General features: G+C 47.9%; 1 long non-coding RNA gene across 1 annotated transcript; it reads left to right on the forward strand.

Moving 5' to 3' along the window:
* Positions 1-1,471: 1,471 nt before the first annotated feature.
* LOC114230542 (uncharacterized) lies at positions 1,472-16,958 on the forward strand. Its single transcript, XR_008556061.1, has 3 exons — positions 1,472-1,553; positions 4,504-4,718; positions 16,794-16,958. It is a non-coding gene; the product is annotated as an uncharacterized LOC114230542 (long non-coding RNA).
* The last annotated feature ends 3,817 nt before the right edge of the window (positions 16,959-20,775 follow it).

Raw genomic sequence — 20,775 nt, forward strand, 5'->3', positions numbered from 1 at the left:
CACAGTCATAATAATGTGAAGGCTGGAAGCTGATATAACCAAATATGACATAATTATATGGGGAGGATGGAGGGATGGGAGGTGGGCACGTGTACGGTAGAGATGAGGGTAGAGTAAATATAGCTAAACCTTTGTCTGCCGTATTGGAAAGTCAAAGGCAATGCCTCATAGGGACAAAGAAGTATCAATATACCCATGTTATTTAAAGCTATGGAGAGAAATTAGAATCATCTAATAAGAGCTGAAAGTAGCCGAAACCGGTTTGGCTCATTGGATAGAGCGTCGGTGATTCAGGTCAAGGGCATGTACATTGGTTGCGGGCACATCCCTGGTAGGGGGTGTGCAGGAGGCAGCTGGTCGATGATTCTCTCTCATCGATGTTTCTAGCTTTCTATCCCTCTCCCTTCCTCTCTGTAAAAAATCAATAAAATATATTTTTTAAAAAATGAGCTGAAAGTAATTGCCTCAAGGGAACAGGAAAGGGATTGAGCAACTGATATTTTCGATACATGGCCATTTGATTCTTTAGGTATAACTTTGGTGTGTGTGGTTTTTTGTTTTTTTTTTAAATAAAGCCCTAACATTTTTTAATGGAATCAAATTGAGTGGAGATGCGTGATGTCTAGGAGTGTGGTAGGTTCCCACATTCTGGATTTTATGTTGGTTCTAAAACGGACACCCAAGATTCCAACCCTGGCATTGCAGAGATGTCTCTCCGCTCCAGCTGTGTTCTCCAAAGCTGTGCCAGGCTGTCACCTCAGAAAACTGGATACATGGTCAGAGACTCTGCTATCCACACCCTAGTTTTGCTTGACCCTTCTTCGCCCTTCTTTCTGCCTCTAGCGACTTTCACGATTGTAGATTCTGTGTGTGCGAGGGGAGGGGGGGGACGGAAGGTGGGGGGGGGGGCGGGTCTTATTCCTTCTATTTTCAACTTCAGCCCCAGCATCTGAAGACCATGCCAAGATCTACTTCTTCTCTGGAATTCTTTCTGTCAATGAATAGCACTGCCAGCTCCCAGTCAGCCAAACCCGAATCTTGGGAACTACTCAGACCCTCCCTTCCCTCGCTCTCAGTGTCCACTGGCTGCTTATGTCCTTACCATCTTCACTCCTCTCCTTTCCCTAGACACCAACTTAGTTCAGACTCTCGGGACCTCTCACCTTGATCCTGTGACCCCCTGCTCATTGGCCTCATTCCTCCAGTTCACCACCACACCACTTCACAGGGCTTTCCAATTCTCTTCAGGCTTCTCCCTGCCTTGAATCCTCCAGGGGCCACCCCCAGCTTGCCAAAGGTTCACACTTCTCAGCTTAGCCCCCAGACCTTGGTGATGTAGCTCTGGCCACATCTTCTGCCACCGCCCACTCCCACCTTTCACTCCAGGAAGGCGGGACCACCTGCAGCTCCCCACAAGCATTATGAACACATCATGCCTTGCACATGTCATCTTTTCACAAAGCAGGACCGGCATCGCTGCCTCCAGGAAGCCTTCCCAGTGCCCTAAGTATGATTAAGACGCGTCCTTGACACCCTGCACGTACATCCTTATGGTAACTGCTGTCACACTATATCATATATGTTTCTTTACCTCTTTAAGTTCTTTGAAGTTATGAGTCATATCCTATTCATACTCAAACCCCAACCTCTAGCTCCATGTCTATCTAGCCCACAGATGGGAAATGAAAGAATGAATGAATTGACTTCTGGGATACAATCCCAATGATGAATCCCACCTCCAACTTCAGGGCAGTTCGCTCAGTTGGGTAGAGTCTCACCCCGATATGTCAAGGTTGCGGGTTTGATCCCTGGTCGGGGCACAAACAAAAGTCAACCAATGTGTCAGTAAGTGGAACAACAAAAATCTGTCTGTCTGTTCGTCCCTCCCTCCCTCTCTCCTTCTTTCTTTCTCTCCCTCCCTCTCTCCCTCCCTATCCCTTTCTTTCTAGAATCAATAAGTGGTGGTGGTGGTGGTGGGGGGGAATCCCATGTCAAGGTGACCTCAAAATGAATGAAAACGTGTTCAGCTTGATCTGAATGCTCATGTCTCCTTTGGTCGCTTTCCTTTCTCTTTCCTGAGGTGCCTCCTGCATGGGGTCTGGAGCTCACCACTACATCTCACGGAGCTCACAGGGTGGGACGCTTAGGGGGGCGATGCTGTGCTGAGTGGGATACTGGATGCCTGCCCCTCTAGGGTCCTCTGGGTTCAGCGAGTCCCCGGGTCTGTCCTTGAAGGGATGTGGCCAATGCCTGCTGAGGCTAAGGGAGCAGGGAGACCCACTTTCCTTAGAGGAGAGTGCAAGATGAAAGCCTCCTGCCTGGAGGGGGAGACGCTAGGCTCTGTCCCGGATGCGTCGTGTGAGATAGATTGTCCAGTTCCCTGGAAACACCTGGCTGCACCTAGAGAGGCCTCCAACGGCATTAGTCCTTCTTTAAAGAAAAGATTTGTGTCCATGGGTCACATTTCATTTCCTCCCCTGTATGTACTTCAGTGGGTTTATGGGTCTCCGCTATGTTATTCTTCATACCTTTCTATATGCTTTAAATACTTCTTAATAATTAGAACACAAAAAATTGCTTTAGCCCTAACCAGTTTGGCTCAGTGGACAGAGCATTAGCCTGCGGACTGAGGGGTCCCGGGTTCGATTCTGGTCAAGGGCATGTACTTTGGTTGCAGGCACATCCCCAGTAGGGGGTGTGCAGGAGGCAGCTGGTCGATGTTTCTCTCTCATCTATGTTTCTAACTCTCTATCCCTCTCCCTTCCTCTCTGTAAAAAAAATCAATAAAATATATATATATTTTAAAAGTGTCTTTATAAATATGAGAAAGACTTACCTAAAAAACATGAGTCAAAGAGGAAGGATATATTAAAATGGCCTTTTTTTTTTTTTTTTTTTTTTGCATAATCTATAGAAAGCCCAAAGGTGTGAGGCTTTCTTTGCATAATGGAATAGAGGAACTGTGGTAGTAGCGAGTGTGTTAATTGCCAAGGCAACGGTTAAAGGCACATGAGTGACAAAGCAGGGGGTGCTGACGGGCAGGGTTATGTGCTGTTGGAACCACAGCGTTAGAAAAGAGACAGACAGAATCCTTTGGTTCAGCCCCCTCGGTTTATGGGGGACAGCACCCAGGCCCAGGGAGCTGTCCTCACAGAGTCATACATTTATTCACACCGTCATCTCCTGCAGGCCCAGCGCGGTGCTGGGTGTCAGGGAAACCAGCACAGCAAAGCCAGTGGTTCTCACCCTCTGGGACTCCACAAACCAGTGCGCAGTGAGACCGATGTGTGAACACATTATTAAAGGGCAGCGCAGTAAATGCATGCTGGCGGTCCACGCAGATTCATGGATTGACAAAGCAGGAAGCCGGAGAGAGCTCAAGGGAGGTGTTTGAGCAGGATCTTGGGAGGGGGGTGGGTTGGTAAGACTCAGCCAGGACCTGTGGCTGGTGCTGGGGACCCAGGGGTGAGCAAAACTGACATGGTGCCTCCCTGCCCTCCCAGAGCTTACCCTCTGGTTGGGAGGACAGCATCCATCTAATGCTCACACAATAAGTAAAATTGTGATAAGTACTGTGAGGACTATTTGTAAGAATTTGTAAAGAAGGACAGATGAGCTAGATCAGCAATTTTCAAGCGGTGTGCTGCAAGAATTTTTAAAACTTGCAATACCTGACTATTTAGTCAGGAGCACTGACCTCTTTTCCCTTAGATGGTCGAGTAAAACGATGACAACAGCCAACACAACAATAGCCATCTGGTGTGAATGTCCTGCCTTGAACCAGGTCATATAATAGGTTGCATCTTATTGGTGACATTGCATAATAAGGCTATACCTGATTGGTTAATTCTCGGCACCAGAAATTACATACAAGTATAAGCACCTGATTTAAAATATATATATATATATATATATATATTATATTTATTTCAGAGAGTAAGGGAGAGGGAGAGGGAGAGAGAAACATCAATGATGAGAGAGAATCATTGATCTGCTGCTTCCTGCACACCCATGACTGGGGATCGAGTCTGCAACCTGGGCATGTGCCCTGACGGGGAATCAAACCATGACCTCCTGGTTCATAGGTTGATGCTCAACCACTGAGTCACACTGGTCGGGTGGCACCTGATTTTTTAAAAAGTCACTTTGGACCAAAAAGGGTAGGTAATTATTATTATTATTATTATTATTATTATCATTGTAAATCAATCAAAAGTATACCTACTTTTTGTGTGCCACAGATTTTTAGTAATTAGTTTTTGTGTGCCATGAGATGAAAGAGGTTGATAATCACTGAGCTAGATCATAAACCAGATCTTCAGAGAGAGTGAGAAGGCAGAAGGAAAAGTGCCTGCAAAGGCCCTGAGCTAGGAGGGAGCATGGTCCTTCAAGGTGCACAAAGTCGGTGTGGCTGGAGCAGAGTGAGGGAGAGGGTGAGACCAGGGAGAGAGGCAGCAGCTAGACGATGCAGGCGTAATTAAGGGTTTTTTCACTCTTTCCCAGGAGCAAAGGGGAGCCACTTAGAAGCAAAGGGTCTGTAAGCAGACTTGTCACTTGGAGAGGTTACGCCGACGGCTTTGTGGAGAACCCAGTCGGGGTGGAGGACAAGCGTGAGAACAGAGTCTGAGGAGCCCGTTGTGGTCACCCAAGTGACCACACAATGACATTTTCGAAGTGAACACGGGCAGTGGCAGGAACATGGGGGGAGGAGTGGGCAGGTGAGAGGTAGTCCGTGGACTGAATTGGATGGGGGAAGGGGAGCGGCGAGGGATGAGTCAGGATGGTGCCCTCTGAAGGGAGAGGAACAGCTTCTGCCTGTAAATCTTGCAGGGAGAGAAGCGAAGTTGTTAAGGACAAGTGCCCCGTATCGCCCCTGCCCCCCTGCCCCACCCCACCCCCCACCCCCCGTTCTTCCCTCCTTCTTCCTACAGCTACCTCAGCGGCTGCGAGATGAACTTAAACTCAGTGTGAATTCCCATGGAAACCCAATAGGAAAGGAGCGAGTCCTGAACTCATCCTCTAGTCCTGCACTCTTTGGCATCCCGCCTCCTCAAGGCGCCAGAGTGGGATGCTTGGCTCAAGCTCACCTTCATTCTGGGGGTAAATAGAATAATTAGAAAGAAACAAGTCTCAATTGAAACCCAAGTACGTGTGGGTTCCCTTTAGGTGTGCCCCAGTCAGTCGTTGTGGAGCCCACGCTGTGGATGCCACCAGCTGTCCTGACCTCTGACTAGTCTGGGAAGTGCTCCCCGCTGTCTCAAATGGGGAAACCAAGAATGCTGATGGCACCCCAATTTTCAACAACCTTTTTTTTTTTTTTCACTTTGCATTGGTTGCAGATGACAGGTGCCCAACTCAAACCAGCTTAAGCTCAAACCGTCAGTGCCTCCCACAACCATTCAGTCATGTGTACTGAGAAGCAAGTACCTCTGGAAATGAGGTACCTAGTCCCCTACCCTTTTAGTGCTCGGAGGCACCCCCGTTTTCTCGGTAAGGACCAGCACATTTGCCAGAGTAATGCCCAGGAGCACCTGTGATGACGAAGGCTGCCTGTGCTCATTTAATTTCTCACGCACCATAACTGGTGTGATTCTGCAGGTGACGGGACGCCAAGGGCAGCTCCGTGTCTTTGCAGGGGGATTTCTTGCTGTTACAGATCTCTGTGCTGCAGCTTCCTTTCTCCTCCACCTTAGTTCTCATTCCTCAACATCTTGCTGACGTCCGAACGTTGGGACGCGGAAACATGAGTTACCTCGTGACTGACCAGCAAGGTGTGCTTCTTACTCCCGTATGCATCTGAGAACTCTTAAAAAGAGTTCTTAGATGCATAAGGGAGTTTACGCATCTAATAAAAACATACCCTCGGGTGAGAGTTTTTTTTTTTTCCTAAACTCTCACCCAAGGATATGTTTTTATTGATTTTAAAGAGAGGAAGGGAGAGGGAGAAATATTGATGCGAGAGAGAAACATTGATTGGTTGCCTCCCGTACGCACCCCCGCCCTGGAGGTCGAACCTGCAACCTTTTGGTGCACGGGATGACACTCCAACCAATGGAGCCACCCAGCCAGAGCCCAGGAACTCTCCTATCTGCCCAACAGGAGACCACTGTTCAGCTTCCTGACCCACAAAGTCCTGACTGACACCCCTCGTTTTAGAGCTGGGGTCCATGGACCAGTGATAACTGAGATGATTTCCGATGCTACGTGAGCAACACAAGGGTCACTGCCCAGCTGAGGCCAACACACTCACTGTCAGGGCCCAGGAGGGCAACCCAGCCCATCTGGGGAGGTGGACACCCCAGCACTGCCCTTCCTCAAAGTCCATTCTTAGGTCACTCCACTGTGATCCCTTCCAAATCTTCTCTGCACCCCCCAGTCTTCCTCCCCTTAACTTTTTAGGGCCCACCCTCATTGTGTTTAACTCCTCAGCACCCCCTTCCCTAAACCACACCCTGCTTTTGTCTCTACCCATGCCTGCTCCAGGTCCCTTCCCATGTGTCCTCTGCTACACCCCCAGTCTCAGCACTCTGTCCTGGTCCATCCCTCACTTCACCGGAACCCCACACCTGCAGCACCTCAGAGTCAGTCCTCACCACAACTTCCCTTATCACAACACCACCCAGGGCCAGCTCTCCATCCCAGGTTGCAGCTTCCTTTTTAAAAAATATATATTTTTTTATTTATTTCACAGAGGAAGTGAGAGGGGGAGATAGATAGAAACATCAATACTGAGAGAAAATGATGGACCAGCTGCCTCCTGGATGCCCCCTACTGGGGATTGAGCCCGCAACCTGGACATATGCCCTGACCGGGAATTGAACCATGAACTCTTGGTTCATAGGTTGACGCTCAACCACTGAGCCATGCCAGCTAGGCACAACTACCGTCTTATCCTCCTGTCCCCGAGATTCCCAGAGACCTGAGGCCTCTCCCACTTCCACGCTCTCCTTCCCTCTGTGCAGCCCCTTGGGACCCAACTCTCACCCCCAGCCCTCCTCTCTGCCTTCCCCGCCATTGCCCACCTCTGCCTCACACCTCTGCCTGCAGGGTTTGTCCTGCTGATCACACCTTTTCTTTTGGTCTCCCTTCTCTGTTAGTTTCTTTTTATAATACACTAGAGGCCTGATGCATGACATTCGTGCATGGGTAGGGTCCCTAAGCCTGGCTGGCGATCAGGGCTGATCTGTGGGGCAACTGGCGGGGTGATGGGGGGTGCCGCTGGCACCCACCTTGGCTGGCCTGGGGCTGGCCACACGCCACCCTGACCCCTGCCACCGCCACCAATCGCCTCCCATTCAACCGGCGGGGTGAATGGGGGCGGGGAGACATTGCTGGCCCACTCGCCAAAAGGCCCTACCCCCTGCCACTGCCAGTTGCCTCCCTCTGCGGGGTGACTGGAAGGGCGATGGGTGGCTCCCTGCTGGCACCCGCCTTGGCTGGCCTGGTGCCTGCGGGCTGGGGGCAGCTTCTGCATTGAGCATCTGCCCCCTCGTAGTCTGCACATCATAGCGACTGGTCATTCCGCCATTCGGTCAATTTGCATATTAGGCTTTTATTATATAGGATGTGTCCAAGTCATAAAAGTGAGTTGATTTAAAAAATGAAGTAAAAAAGGAGGCAAGAACATACAATGGAGTCAAGACAGTCTCTTCAATAAATGGTGTTGGGAAAATTGGACAGATACATGCAAAAAAAAAGAAACTAGACCACCAACTTACACCATACACAAAAACAAACTCAAAATGAATAAAGTGTGGCCTGGGTATGTGCGGTTCCCTCTGCCTAGAGTGGGCCTCTCCTTCAACTGCCTGACATGACTCACCCTTCAGTGCTTGATTGAAACATCACTTTCTTAGACAAACCTTTCCAGACTACCCCTCCTCCCCACAATATTCCAAATTGAGTGTCATGATTTCTCGGGGTGTATGTTCTCCTAGTTCTCCCTGCTTTTCTTCCACGGTACGCATCACAGTTGTCATTCACTCACTAGTGTAGTGATTACCATATAGTAGTTCTTTGATGTCTGTTTCCTTCCCAGACTGTAGGCTCCATGACGGCAGGGATGGGTCTGCTTTATGCATCCCTCCACCCCATGTCCCTAGCAGTGTGCCTGACACAGGTGAGCACTCAATACATTTTTGTTGACTGAATGAATGAATCAATAAGCAAATGGAAGAGCAGGTACCAGAGATGCAGCAGGGGAGGAGAGTTGATTCTTAGAGAAGAGATGCAAATACTAGTAGGAATAGGGCCTGTGTCAGCTGAGAAACCAAAGGACTCACAGCACCTAGTGTGGAAAGCATTAGGACGTAGTCTTGGATTTGCATACAGACCTAGCCCGCCAGTCATGCCCACACATGAGCGAACAAATGCATGTGTGCACATGGAGATATCAGCAGTACCTCCCATATGAAGCATAAAGATGGGCTGATAACAGAAAACCTCTACTCAGGACACTTATTGAAGTTGGAGCAGAAACAGGGACTAATGTTTTGATGGCCAGAATTCGTTCTTGAGGCAAATGATTCAATCAACTCAATCATTTGAGCCTCAGTGAAAACCAGAATCAATCTTGATAGAAATCATGACTGGCGTGGGCTCAGTGGTTGGGCGTCAACCTATGAACCAGGAGGTCATGGTTCGATTCCCGGTCAATTCCCTGTCGGGGCACATGCCCAGGTTTTGGGCTCAATCCCTGGTGTGGTATGCAGGAGGCAGCCCATCAATGATTCTCTTTCATCACTGATGTTTCTATCTCTCCTCTCCCTCCCTCTTCCTTCCTCTCCGAAACCAATAAAAATACATATTAAAAAAAAAAATCATGACACTCAATTTGGTTTCAATGCCTCAAGCTCCCATCCTCCAAGTGCTCTCCCATATGCCTTATTACATTTTCTAGCATTCTTATGCCCTATCCACCCTTCTGTGAATCAAAAGAAGACCTTCAGAGAAAGAGCAGGCAAAAATTCTGTCTAGAGTGTCAATGGTTGATAAGACAAAGATTACTCTTACTAGGAGCATTTGCCCTTTGGTTGTAATAAATACCTTAAGCCACAGAAACAAAGTTAGGGGTTCTTATGCCCTTGTGATTGTATTCACTGCACTTGGAAGGCACTCGACATGGCTATTTTAGCACAAGAGCATTTCGTCATGCTAATTAGATCTGGCGTCCTTCCAGACGACCTTCCAGACAAAGCCTGGGCTGCAAAGGAAGCCTGGGTCCTGGGTGCCGGCAGCTGGGGGAAGGAAGGCCTACTCTTGCACGAATTTCATGCATCGGGCCTCTAGTTATTATGTATTATTTTTAAGAACCATTAAACTTCCAACCATCATAAAGAAATCAAGTAACATACTTAACACACATCTTCCTTCCATATCTGAACCTTATCCCATCCTCACATCCAGTCCTTCCTTCTCACCATTGATGACACATTGTAGCAGTTACCAGATCACAATGGCCTCTGATACAACATTCTGCTTCATGTGAAGGAGGTGTCTTTCCTGCAAGTATGAGGACCTCCTGGTTCACTAAATTGTGACCAGTGATGACAACTGCTGACTCCCAATTCAGTGCTGCAAGCCTGCACTACGCTCTCTACCAGCAGCTGTGTCTCTTGAGTCTCGGGTGCTTACTGTGCTGACCAATGAAGGGCTTTGACCTTGGGGTCTACAAATGGGTTTCATGGAAGTCTATGAACCCCTGAAATCATATAATCCAAATTTGACAGATACATATTGTAAGGGGACGGAGGGACCCATCGTTTTCATCAGATCTTTAAAGCAGTCTGATGACCACCGCATGTGAGCAATCACTAGTTTAGATGGGCAATCCAGGTATTCCAGGTAACGAGAAGCCTACTGTAGGCCATGCCACCTAGTGTGTGCTCTCACTATACATGGTGTGAGGTGCAGATGGGCAACTGGTTTATGTAGCACATAATCTAAAGTGGATTTCTTGACACAGATGATGCACTTTGGAGGCAGCCTTTGAGGACTAAACAGAGAAGTTACTGGAATAATTTTGGGCAGAGTGAAGCATGTGTTTGCCTTCTAGAAGGTGACCCTCTGTTTTCCCTCCATTTGCAACAAAGTTCCAAGAGCTGGACCTAAAAGGAACATTTGGGCAGTAGAGCAGGTACCAGAGCTGCAGCAGGGGAAGGAAACGGATTCTTAAAGAAGAGGATAAGAATAGGGTGTATGTCAGCTTAGAAGCCAAGGGACTCACAAGCACCTAGTGTGAAAAGCATAAGGACTTTGTCCTGGGCTAGCAGACAGACCCTGCCTGACAGACTGCCCACACTTGCCCACACTTGTGCAAACTGGCTTCAGGTGGCCTTGGGTTTGGGAGAAGACCCAGGCTGAACCGTGGGAAGCGCAGGGAGTGGGGATTGCTTCTGCTTGTCTGCCCAGCTATTATGTCCTATTATGGCTGAGTCTGAAATCACTCAGCAGCCACACGTTTCAAATTGAGGTAACTCCTCGCTGCCTTAAAGGTCAGGAAAGCTGCTGTGCTGACACAGGCCCATCTTCCCCTGCCAGTCTGCCCCACATCGACTCTTGAGTCATCACATCTGGATGACTAGGCTGATAAAAACAAGGTTTCATGGCGTGAGTTGAACTGGGTGGGGGGGCGGTGGAGTTGGGCGGCAGGGCAGAGTGGTGGAGCAGGAAGAACACTGCACTTGGAGTCTGAGGATCTGGGTTCAAGTCCCTGCTCTGTGAACGTGGGCATGCGGTGTTGATTTATTTGGGTCTCAGATTAAATTATATAATGCAAGACAAGCTGCTTAACACGGTACCAGGGACATACTAGCACTAGGTGCTCGATGAAAGTGACCATGCAGGACCCACACTGAGGCAGAAGCCTTGGCTGGGACGTGATCAACCCTGATCTTCTCAGTAAAGTGCCTTCAGAGGTTGCCTGTTGATCCCTGCACCTGTGGAGATGTGCATCCTGGTCATTCCTTTATTCCACAAGTATTTCTTCAGAGCTGTGCTCTGATTACATCTAGCGGTCAATTCTCCGTACCCAAACGTCTTCTGCCAAAACACGTATTGATTGGCTGTCAGAAGTAGAACTCAAAACTGTCTCGGTCTCTCTTAAACTGGGAAGTGGGGTGGAGCCTGGAGGAGGCAGAAGGTAGAGAAAGGTTTGTCTCCACTCTTCTCTGCCTTGTCACTAGGTGGCAGCACCAACTGGGAGCTACAGTAGGGCACTCAAGCTTGGTCTATTGCTCCAGCTTAGACAAGCCAGCAAGCCCTTCAACCTCTTTTTTCCTTTAATGTTTTTATTTATTTTTTTTGTTGTTGTTAACCCTCACATGAGGATATTTTTCCATTGATTTTTAGAGAGAATGGAAGGGAGAGGGAGAGACATAGAGAGAAAAATATCAATGTGAGAGAGAATCATCGAACAGCTGCCTCCTGCATGCCTTCTACTGGGGATCAAGCCCACAACCTGGGCATGTGCCTTTATTAGGTATCGAACCATGACCTCCTGATTCATGAGTCGATGTTCAACGATGGAACCACACAGGCTGGGCTCTTTCAACCTCTTTATATGTAAATGGGGGTAATAATAGTTCCTAATGTAATAATGAACAATGATGTACATGTTTGATAAAAGGCAGCCACTATCATCCCTGCCCCCAGCAAGATTACTGTATACGGCATAGTCCCCTTACTCTTTCAGACTTCACCCTCATCTTGCACTTTTTGTCCCCTTTTTCAAGGTGTCCCTGATGCTTATTTAAAGTGAGCACGAGAGCTGGTGGGGTGGCTCGGTTGGTTGAAGCATTGTCCTCCCTACCTCTCCCCACCCCCTCACCCCCTAACCCCACCCCCCACCCCCCGCCCATATACAAAAAGGTTGCAGGTTCGATTCCTGATCAGGGCACATTCGGAGGCAACACAATGTTTCTCTCTCACATCAATGTTTCTCTCCCTCTCCCTCCCCACCCCCCTTTCCTCTCTCTCTCTCTTTCTCTCTCTCTCTCTCTCTCTCTCTCTCTCTCAAATCAGTTTAAAAAACAAACAAACCATATTCTGGGTGAGAATTAAAAAAATAATGAGCACTAGGTAAAAATTTCAGTGTGGGGGAGTGGGAAGGCAGAGGGAAAGTCCAAAGTATGATTTTTTTAGAACAGACCCAACTTTTCCCCTTCCTTCCCTCCTTCTACCCCTGTCTTCCTCTTCATTTTCTCTCTTCTGCCCCGGGATGGTCATTTTTATTTACAAATGTGTATTAGCCACCTGCTCTGTGCAAAGCCCTTGGCCAGGCAGGAGAGATGGGGAACAAAGGCAGCGGAGAGCAGAAAGACACACAGTGGAGAGAACCCCTCCCTCAGAGCTCTCACTGTCCTGTAGGCACTGAGCCGATACCCGGGCATGGTGCACCCAGTGCAATTGAACTGGTTGTTAAAAAATTTAAGTATTTACGTTCTGGCTGGTCACTAGCCACCTCCCTAAAGCCCCTCCATGCTTCAATGCAGGGCACGCCTGGACCCTGCTCCAGCTCCAACACCCATTCTGATGGGCCAGTGCCTGCCCTGAATTTCAATATTACTCTCTCTCTCTCTCTCTCTCTCTCTCTCTCTCTCTCTCTCTCTCTCTCTCTTACACACACACACACACACACACACACACACACACACCACAGCAGGTTGGCTGGGCTCCACACAGAATGGACTGAAGGGGATAGAGAGAGCAGCCTGGAGGCTGAGTTCACACTCCCAGTGATGGTTTTCAAGTTTAGATGGAGCCTGGGTTTTTTGCCAGAAGCAGTAGTGGGTCCTCCTCAGGGCAGGCACACCAGAGGCTGGTGCAGTGCTGGCGGAATGCCCAGTTTCTGATGGGACGCAGAGCATCCAGAACCCTCTCAGAAAGCAGTCCACTCCCTTTGGCCCTCGAGAATTAGGGTCCAGTAGCCTCCCAACGCCCCCTTCCTGGAAAAACCCGGTATCATTCATCATTCCTGGGTTTTAGGTTCTTAATGAAACTTGCTCTGACTGACTTAAGGGGAAGTGACTTTGCTGGAAGGATAGTGTGTCCTCACAGGACCCAAAGGAAGGCTGGAGAAAAGGCTCAGAATAAGGCAGGAGCGAGGGCAGTTCTCTACCACAGGAGTCCCCTGCTCAGGGCTCCCAGTTGGAGCGGAGCTCCCACCATGTTTGGGTCTTTCCTTTGCTCTCCTTGATGCAGGCTTTTCGGAAGTCTGGGGACTCGGTGGTGCAGTCTGTGACCCACTGGGGGTCTTGGCTTCTCACAGGAAAACATTCAAACTGAACCAGCATGGAGTTTAAAGGAAAAGTGAGTCTGTTAGTGAAGCAGTGAGACAGAGAATGGGCTATTCCGTAGACAGAGCAGCCCCGCTTTAGCAGAATCTGCTTCCTTTATGGAGGTTCATTTACTTGGGGCTGGGGTGGGGTAGGGTGTTCAATAAGGGGGAGGAATATTCAGGATCTTTTCTGGAAAGGAGTGGAGATTTCTCAGAGGAGCTCTGGTGAGGAAGGGGGTCTTACTATCTTCTTGACGTTTCTGTAGTTGCTTCACCACATACCATATCTTCCTTCCTTCCTTCCTTCCTTCCTTCCTTCCTTCCTTCCTTCCTTCCTTCCTTCCTTCCTTCCATCCTCAATCGCTTCCATGGGCCATGTGCTAGTAGACAATTGATAAGCATTTGATGTAAATAATGCTGACTTCCCTTGAGAAGATGTGCTAATGGAGATGGGGTGGGACCTGGTACTGATATGACTCTCTAATGTCACTGCTCCAACAGCACAGCTATGAAGAGCTGATCTCCAGGAACGGGGACCTGCAAATGGTTTGGAAAGTTTAGTGTCAGTATTTTAAAATGCCACAAGATAGGGAAATGAGGAATGATATTTTCACTTGTTATGCTGGACTGTTCTCTAGAAAAGCAAAAAGGGGAAATTCCAGGAATGCTCCTGGGCTTTCAAACTTTAGTATTTACACTTTGTATTTGCTAGGCTTTAAAATACACATATATGCATTTTTAAACAAAAGAATAATATAACTGGTCTTGGTTTGGGCCAACACAGATTTTATTCATCTCTTTATTACCTCTTCCTCCTGTCTTCTGTGAACATTAAAAAGCAACAACGTAAACATCAGAGCAAATGTTTACATACTGGGTAAGTTAACAAAAGTGGTGTTTCCTGAGGGACTGTAGTTTTTAGCATATGTTTCTTTAAATCAATTCACTTTTTTATGAAAGTGTGTTTATTTGTAAAGGAACATGAATAGCATTTGTTAATGTAAAAATAAAAAGGCCTGGACCTAGCCGATTTGGCTTAGTGGATAGAGCATTGGCCTGCGGACCAAAGGGTCCCGGGTTCGATTCCGGTCAAGAGCACATACCTCCGTTGCAGGCTCCACCCCGGCCGGGATCTGGTCAGGGCATGTGCAGGAGGCAACCAATCGATGTGTTTTTCTCACATTGATGTTTCTCTGTCTTTCCCTCTCTCTTCCACTCTCCCTAAAAATCAATGGAAAAATATCCTCGGATGAGGATTAACAAAACAAAAATGTTTAGATCGTCCTGGCTAAAAAAACACACACAAATAAAGCCTTTCAAAGTGTGAGAGACAAAAAAGGGTTTGAGATCAATAAGAATAACTATTCAGCCCTGGCCAGTGTTTCTCACTGGTTAGAGCATCGGACAGTGCACCAAAGGGTCTCAAGTTCAATTCTCAATCAAGGGCACGTACCTAGGTTTCCGGTTCACTCACAGACCCTGGTTGGGGCGAGAGTGGGAGGCAACCAGTTGATGTATCTCTCTCACATCGGTCTTTCTCTCTCTCTCTCTCTCTTCTCTCTCTCTCTCTCTCTCTCTCTGAAAAGCAATGTAGAAAATATCCTTAAGGTGAGGATTAACAAAAAACAAACAAAAAACAAACAAACAGAATAGCTATTCTGGAATCATTGATTCAGGCAGAAGCCCAAATAATGTTCTGATTAGGAAACAAAGGTGATGGATATTTATGAGAAAGGGAAGGGGAACAATTAATCAATAGAAAAAATGCATTCCTATTGGTGCAGATAACATAACATAGTAATGCTCATTCCAAACAATGTTTTTAATTTTCAGTCCAGTAGTCATCTGTCCAGTCGCCATAATATATGCTTTCTTGTTATCTTTGCAAACAGTATTTTTGGGACACAAGGTTGCTTAGGCTCTGTCCAAAGGTTATTTTGCCCTGTTTTAACATTCCATGAGGTCTAAGATGTACCAGGCTGTTTCTCTGGCATGGCAGTTCTGGCTCCATTTTAAAGTGTTTTTGTTTATATTATTGTTTACACATTGTACTAAGTGGAAAACCCCTACGCTTATTGGATAAATATATACCAACTAAATTAAATAACTATTATGCAAGTATTGCCTAAAGTCATCCTGCATCTGTGGCAACTGAGTTGGATTTTTTGTTTGTTTGTTTGTTAATCCTCAGCCAAGGATATTTTTTCCATTGAGAGAGTGGAAGGAATGGAGGGGGAAGGGAGAGAGAGAAGAAACATTGATGTGAGAGAGACACATCAATTGGTTGCCTCCTGCACAGGCCCCGACCTGGGTCAGGGATCAAACCTACAACCCAGGTACCTGCCCTTGACTGGGAATTGAACCCGCAACCTTTTGGTTCACAGGCCCACGCTCTATCCACTGAACAACACCAGCCAGGGTTGGTGGTGATTGAGCTGCATTTTGAAAAATGGGTAAAATTTCAAAAAACTAAAGTGGCATAATAAAGTCATGCATCTCCTGCCACTTAGATTACAAACACCTCATGCTACTTATGTCAGAATCACCAGGGAATCTTATTAAAAACTAAAGGCCCGGTGCACGAGATTCGTGCAGGGGGGGGGGGCGGGGGGGCGGGGAGGGTGGTGTCCCTCAGCCTGGCCTGCACCCTCTTACAGTCTGGGACTCCTTGGGGGATGTCCACCTGCCGGCTTAGGCCCGATCCTGCAGTGGAGGCGGAAGAAGCTCCCGCCTGTGCAGCTGTGCTCACCAGCCATGAGCCCAGCTTCTGGCTAAGTGGCACTCCCCCTGTGGGAGCGCACTGACCACCAAGGGGCAGCTACTGCGTTGAGCATCTGTCCCCTGGTGGTCAATGTGCATCATAGCGACCTGTCGGTCTGCCGTTTGGTCGATTTGCATATTATGCTTTTATTATATAGTATGAAGATCCTGGGCCCCACCTAAAGAACTACTGAAAAGATAAGAGAAGGATCCTAGGCAGAGGAAGCAACACATGAGCAAAGACTTAGTGAAAGGGAAGTGCAAATTATGGTCAAGGACATGAATTTTTCAGCCTGGCCAGTACATGGGGTTTGTTTCCAAGAGTAGAGGGATGGACAAGGGTGCTAGGGTAGGTTAGTGGGTCCAGGTCTGGTGCTCTGGAAACACTGGGGCTAGCTGGAGGCTCTCTCCCCCTCTGCACTACGGATGCTTGGGGCTGGATAATTCTTTGTTGTGGAGTTGGTCCTGTGCACTGTAGGATGTGTAGCAGTATCCATTGTCACTATTCACTAAATGCCACTAACACCTGTCTTCCAAGTTGTAACAACCAAAAATGTCACCCAACATTGCCAAGTGTCTCTTGAGGGACAAAATCACTCCCAGTTGAGAACCAATGAGTTTGGGGGAATAGTTTAAATTCCCTGTTCAGCTGTTTGTTCTCTTGGCTTTTGAATTAGGCAGAATTAGTAAGCAGCACTCCATAGGGCAATACATAGTAGCTTAACCAAATGAACTCTTTTCCACTTTCACTTAACAGAAACCCAGAGGCAGGCCTTCCACAGCTGGTACCATCACGTTTCTGCAGCATTACCAGGCACCCAGCGCCTCTTTTCCTCCTCATACACATGCTCCTGAAGTGGTTGCCCCACCTCCAACATCACACCTGCCTTCCAGACAGAAAGAAGGAGACCAGCATGTGCCAAATGAATGGCCCCACCTTTTTTGTGTGTTTTTTAAAAAATATATTTTTATTGATTTCAGAGAGGAAGGGAGAGGGAGAGAGAGAGACGAAACATCAATGATGAGAGAGAATCATTGATCGGCTGCCTCCCAAATGCCCCACACTGAGGATTGAGCCATAACCCAGGCATGTGCCCCAACTGGGAATCGAACTGTGACCTCCTGCTGCATAGGTCGATGCTCAACCACTGAGCCATGCCAGCTGGGCTAAATGGGCCCACCTTTTAAAGAGCTTTCCCATAAGCCGTGCCCAGCAATTTCTGCTTATACCTCGCTGGCCTGTGTCACATGGCCATTCCTAGCTGCAAAGGAGTCTAAGAAATGCAATGTGTTAATCTGAGCACATTTCCATCCTAGACTCGGTGAGGATTCTGAAGCAAGAAAAAAAAAGGGGGGAGAAGGGCTTTGAGAGGTCTATTGTCAGTCTCTGCTCTTAACTTTGGTTTCTAGGTACAGCGACAAGCTCAGCAGCCTCTCAACAGTAATTTACCAGAAGAAGCCAGACGAATCTCCCAGGCAGCAATAAAATTTGTTTGTGTAAATTTCCCTAGTGAATTCCCCTATGGGGCTTATTTCTGCCTGCTGGTAGATTCTTTAAACCAGGACCAAGTTTTTAGACTGTATTCCTGGCAGTAAATAAACTAAATCACGTATCAAGCAGTTGAAAAGCAAGATTTTTAGGAGGCATCTGTCCCTATTCCCTTCCCGACCTCATCTCCCATTCCCCTGGAATCCACACTGGGCCAGTGTAGTAGCCAGTCATCCACATAGCAAGAGTTCCATTAAACATCTCCTCTCCACACTAGGCCCTAATTCCTTTGGGTCAGGCATTACTCTGCCAAAGTGTCTCTTAAAATGCCAGTCCCCTAGGGCAGAGATAAAAGATGATTACATCTCTACCACCTTAGTGTTGTCTTAGTTCACCAGCCCTCTCCCCCTTTGGAATTCCTGAGCAGCGTTGGCCACTGAAACATGTGAGGTGGAAAGAGGCCAGGGCTGCAGAGAGAGAGAGAGAGACACAGACTGTCTGTCTGGAAAGAAGTGGGGCACCCAGCTGGCTCACCTCCTTGACTGTAAAGCCACAGTCACAACTGTGACATTGGCTGGAGATATTAATAAACACTGCTGGTACATTTGGGTCCAGTAGATGGCAACCCCGTGACCTTTAAGTTGACTTTGCCTCCCTTTCTCTCCCCACCCACATTTCTCAACCTGAAGACTAAAAATCTGGCTTTCCCGTAATTTGCTTTGACATTAACTCAGGGAATAACACTGCTAGCAAGAGATAAACACCAAGGATGGAAGGTGAGGAAACAGACATTCCCCAGGAGCATTCACATCAAAGCAACAGATAAGGATGACGCTGTCATGTACCATTTCTTGCCACACACCGCCTGGGCTTTCCAGGGAGACAGCGTTGACCTAGATCAGGGTTGCAGACTGGCAGACCTCTGCAGTGCCACCCTCAGATTGGGCAAAAGAGGTTCCTGTTCTAGACCCCCATGTTATAGGAGCTGGCAGTGGTCCTCCTCCTACTATACCCCTTCTCATGGGGCAAGGAGTCTTTAGAACCAGGGGTACATGCCCACCCAAAGCCTCACACACCCAAGACACCAGAAACGCCTGCCCAAGTGGCCCTGAGCTGGCTCCCCGGAGCTGTAGCCCCCTTTCTCCTTCTCCGAGGTAGACCAGACCACTGGTATGTGCACCCATGGACCCAAGGGGTGGCTCAGGAATGGTTGCTCTGTGGGAGGGTATGCATGGACCCCCGTCTTGCAGGCTGGTTGTTTACCGATGTAAACATGAGGAGGAGCCAGGGGAGGGACAAGAAGAGGACAGGCTGAAGTCGGGGGCTATTTCTCTCTGAGCCTATACAACATTCTGAAGCATGGAAGAATTCTAAATTCAAAACCTGCCTTCCAGGTTGTTAGGAAGATACTAGAGGCCCAGTGCATGAAATTCATGCACAGGTAGAGTCCCTATGCCTGGCCAGAGATCAGGGCTGATTGGGGCCTTCTGGCTGCCGGCCAGGGCCTTTCTTTGTTCCACGCCAGCCCCTGGTGGGTCATAGCGAGCAATCAAACTCCCAGTCTCCCAGTAGAACTCCCGAGGGGACACTTTGCATATTAGCCTTTTATGTATATAGATATCTTTCAAGGTAGCAGAAAATAGTATGTTTTGTTTAAAATATTTAATACATTTTGTAAGCTTCATTTATAATGTGCAAACATTTAGACATATGGTATTTGGCCTTTGTTTGTATGCTTGCCCCAGTTCTTGCAAATTTTAGGGGTAAACCTACTCTACAAATATATTTTGTTTAGTTTGCAGAGTGTTTTAGAAATTGGAGGATTTCATGTAGAAATTCTAATTTGGGCTTTTCTTGACAAATGAAAGATATGGTTACACTGGGCCTGAATTTCACATGGCAATGAGGGGCAGCTGCCTGCTTTAGACAGATAACCGCTCACTCCTCAGTTTGCCACACTCCCCACCACTCCCAATTGTCCTATGACTAGTGAGCCTCGTGTATTTACAATGCCTGCCTGGCCCCTGGAGACATTTGAGTGTAAGTCAATGGCCCATCAGCCTGAGGGAGCTATTCCTGTCATGAGTAGGAGGCTGGGACAGAAGCTGGTGGGCGGGACATCCATAGCCAAAGCTCTGGATGTTGAAATCTATTCATAACTGCCCCTCCAGTTCCCCTGTGTGGAGATGAAGTCAGCATTAGCACTTACCCTAGGCTTAGCCTTCTGCTGGCTCTACCAGGCTGATCAGAAAGGAGAAGTAGAACTGCCTGGTGTCATTAGAAAGTGGAGAATAAAAGGGGGAGAGAAGTCCTTGCTGAGAGATGGGAATAGCACACGTGAGTTCTGGCCCTGAATGTCATTCAGAAGATGCTCAGCCTGGGTCATGTGTCTTCTGTGGGGGTTTCTGGGGGGAAATCACAGTGCTAGAGCAGGGGTGGGGAGAAAAATCTCTGATTGGAAGCAAGCCTGCCCCAGCCTCCCAAGAGAGGCCAGGCCCTGGCAGAGCTAGTTGTGAAGAAAGCAGAACCTGAAGTTCTAGTTCTTAAGACTGTGAAAAACAAAAACAAAAACAAATTATTGTCGGTGCATGCAACATCTGAAGTGACCACTGGCTTCTTTGATCTGCATAGGAGCACAGGGGAAGAGCCACCTAGAGCATTAGCTACCAAAACCAGGCCCTGGAGGAAATGGATGGGAGAGATCCTGCTTGTCACAGCCCCTCATCACACACCCTCTTCTACACTGAGTCCACTGACTGGGAGAAGGACCCCATTTACCAAGTTTTGTTGGGAGGCCAATGGCTAAAATGCCAGATTCTGCCTTGGAAGCAATGCTGATACTCGGGGAAGGTCTTCTGGGCTGTCTCCCACCGGCTCTGAGCCCAGTTCCCCCACACTGGGCATCCGTGGGCATCCGCTTCGGAGATGAGGGGCCCAACAGTGGCAATGTGCCTTCAAAGGTCCTTGAATTGGACTCCTCCCATAGACAGGCCACAAGCAGGTCCGCTTCTCCAGGCCTCTGCAGAGGTTAGTGATAATCACACTAGCCCAGCGATTTTCAACCTCTTTCATCTCATAAACTAATTACTAAAAGTCTGTGGCACAACAAAAAATATCTGATTAAAAAAACACCCCACCAGGTATAATTTTCATGCATTCACACCAGATGGCTATTGTTGTGTTGGCTGTTGTCATTTTTTCATTTGACAATCTCAGGGAAAAGAGGTCCGTGCCGCTGACTAAATAGTCA

The sequence above is a fragment of the Eptesicus fuscus genome, chromosome 5 (assembly GCF_027574615.1).
Source record: "Eptesicus fuscus isolate TK198812 chromosome 5, DD_ASM_mEF_20220401, whole genome shotgun sequence".
NCBI classification, from domain to species: Eukaryota; Metazoa; Chordata; class Mammalia; order Chiroptera; family Vespertilionidae; genus Eptesicus; species Eptesicus fuscus.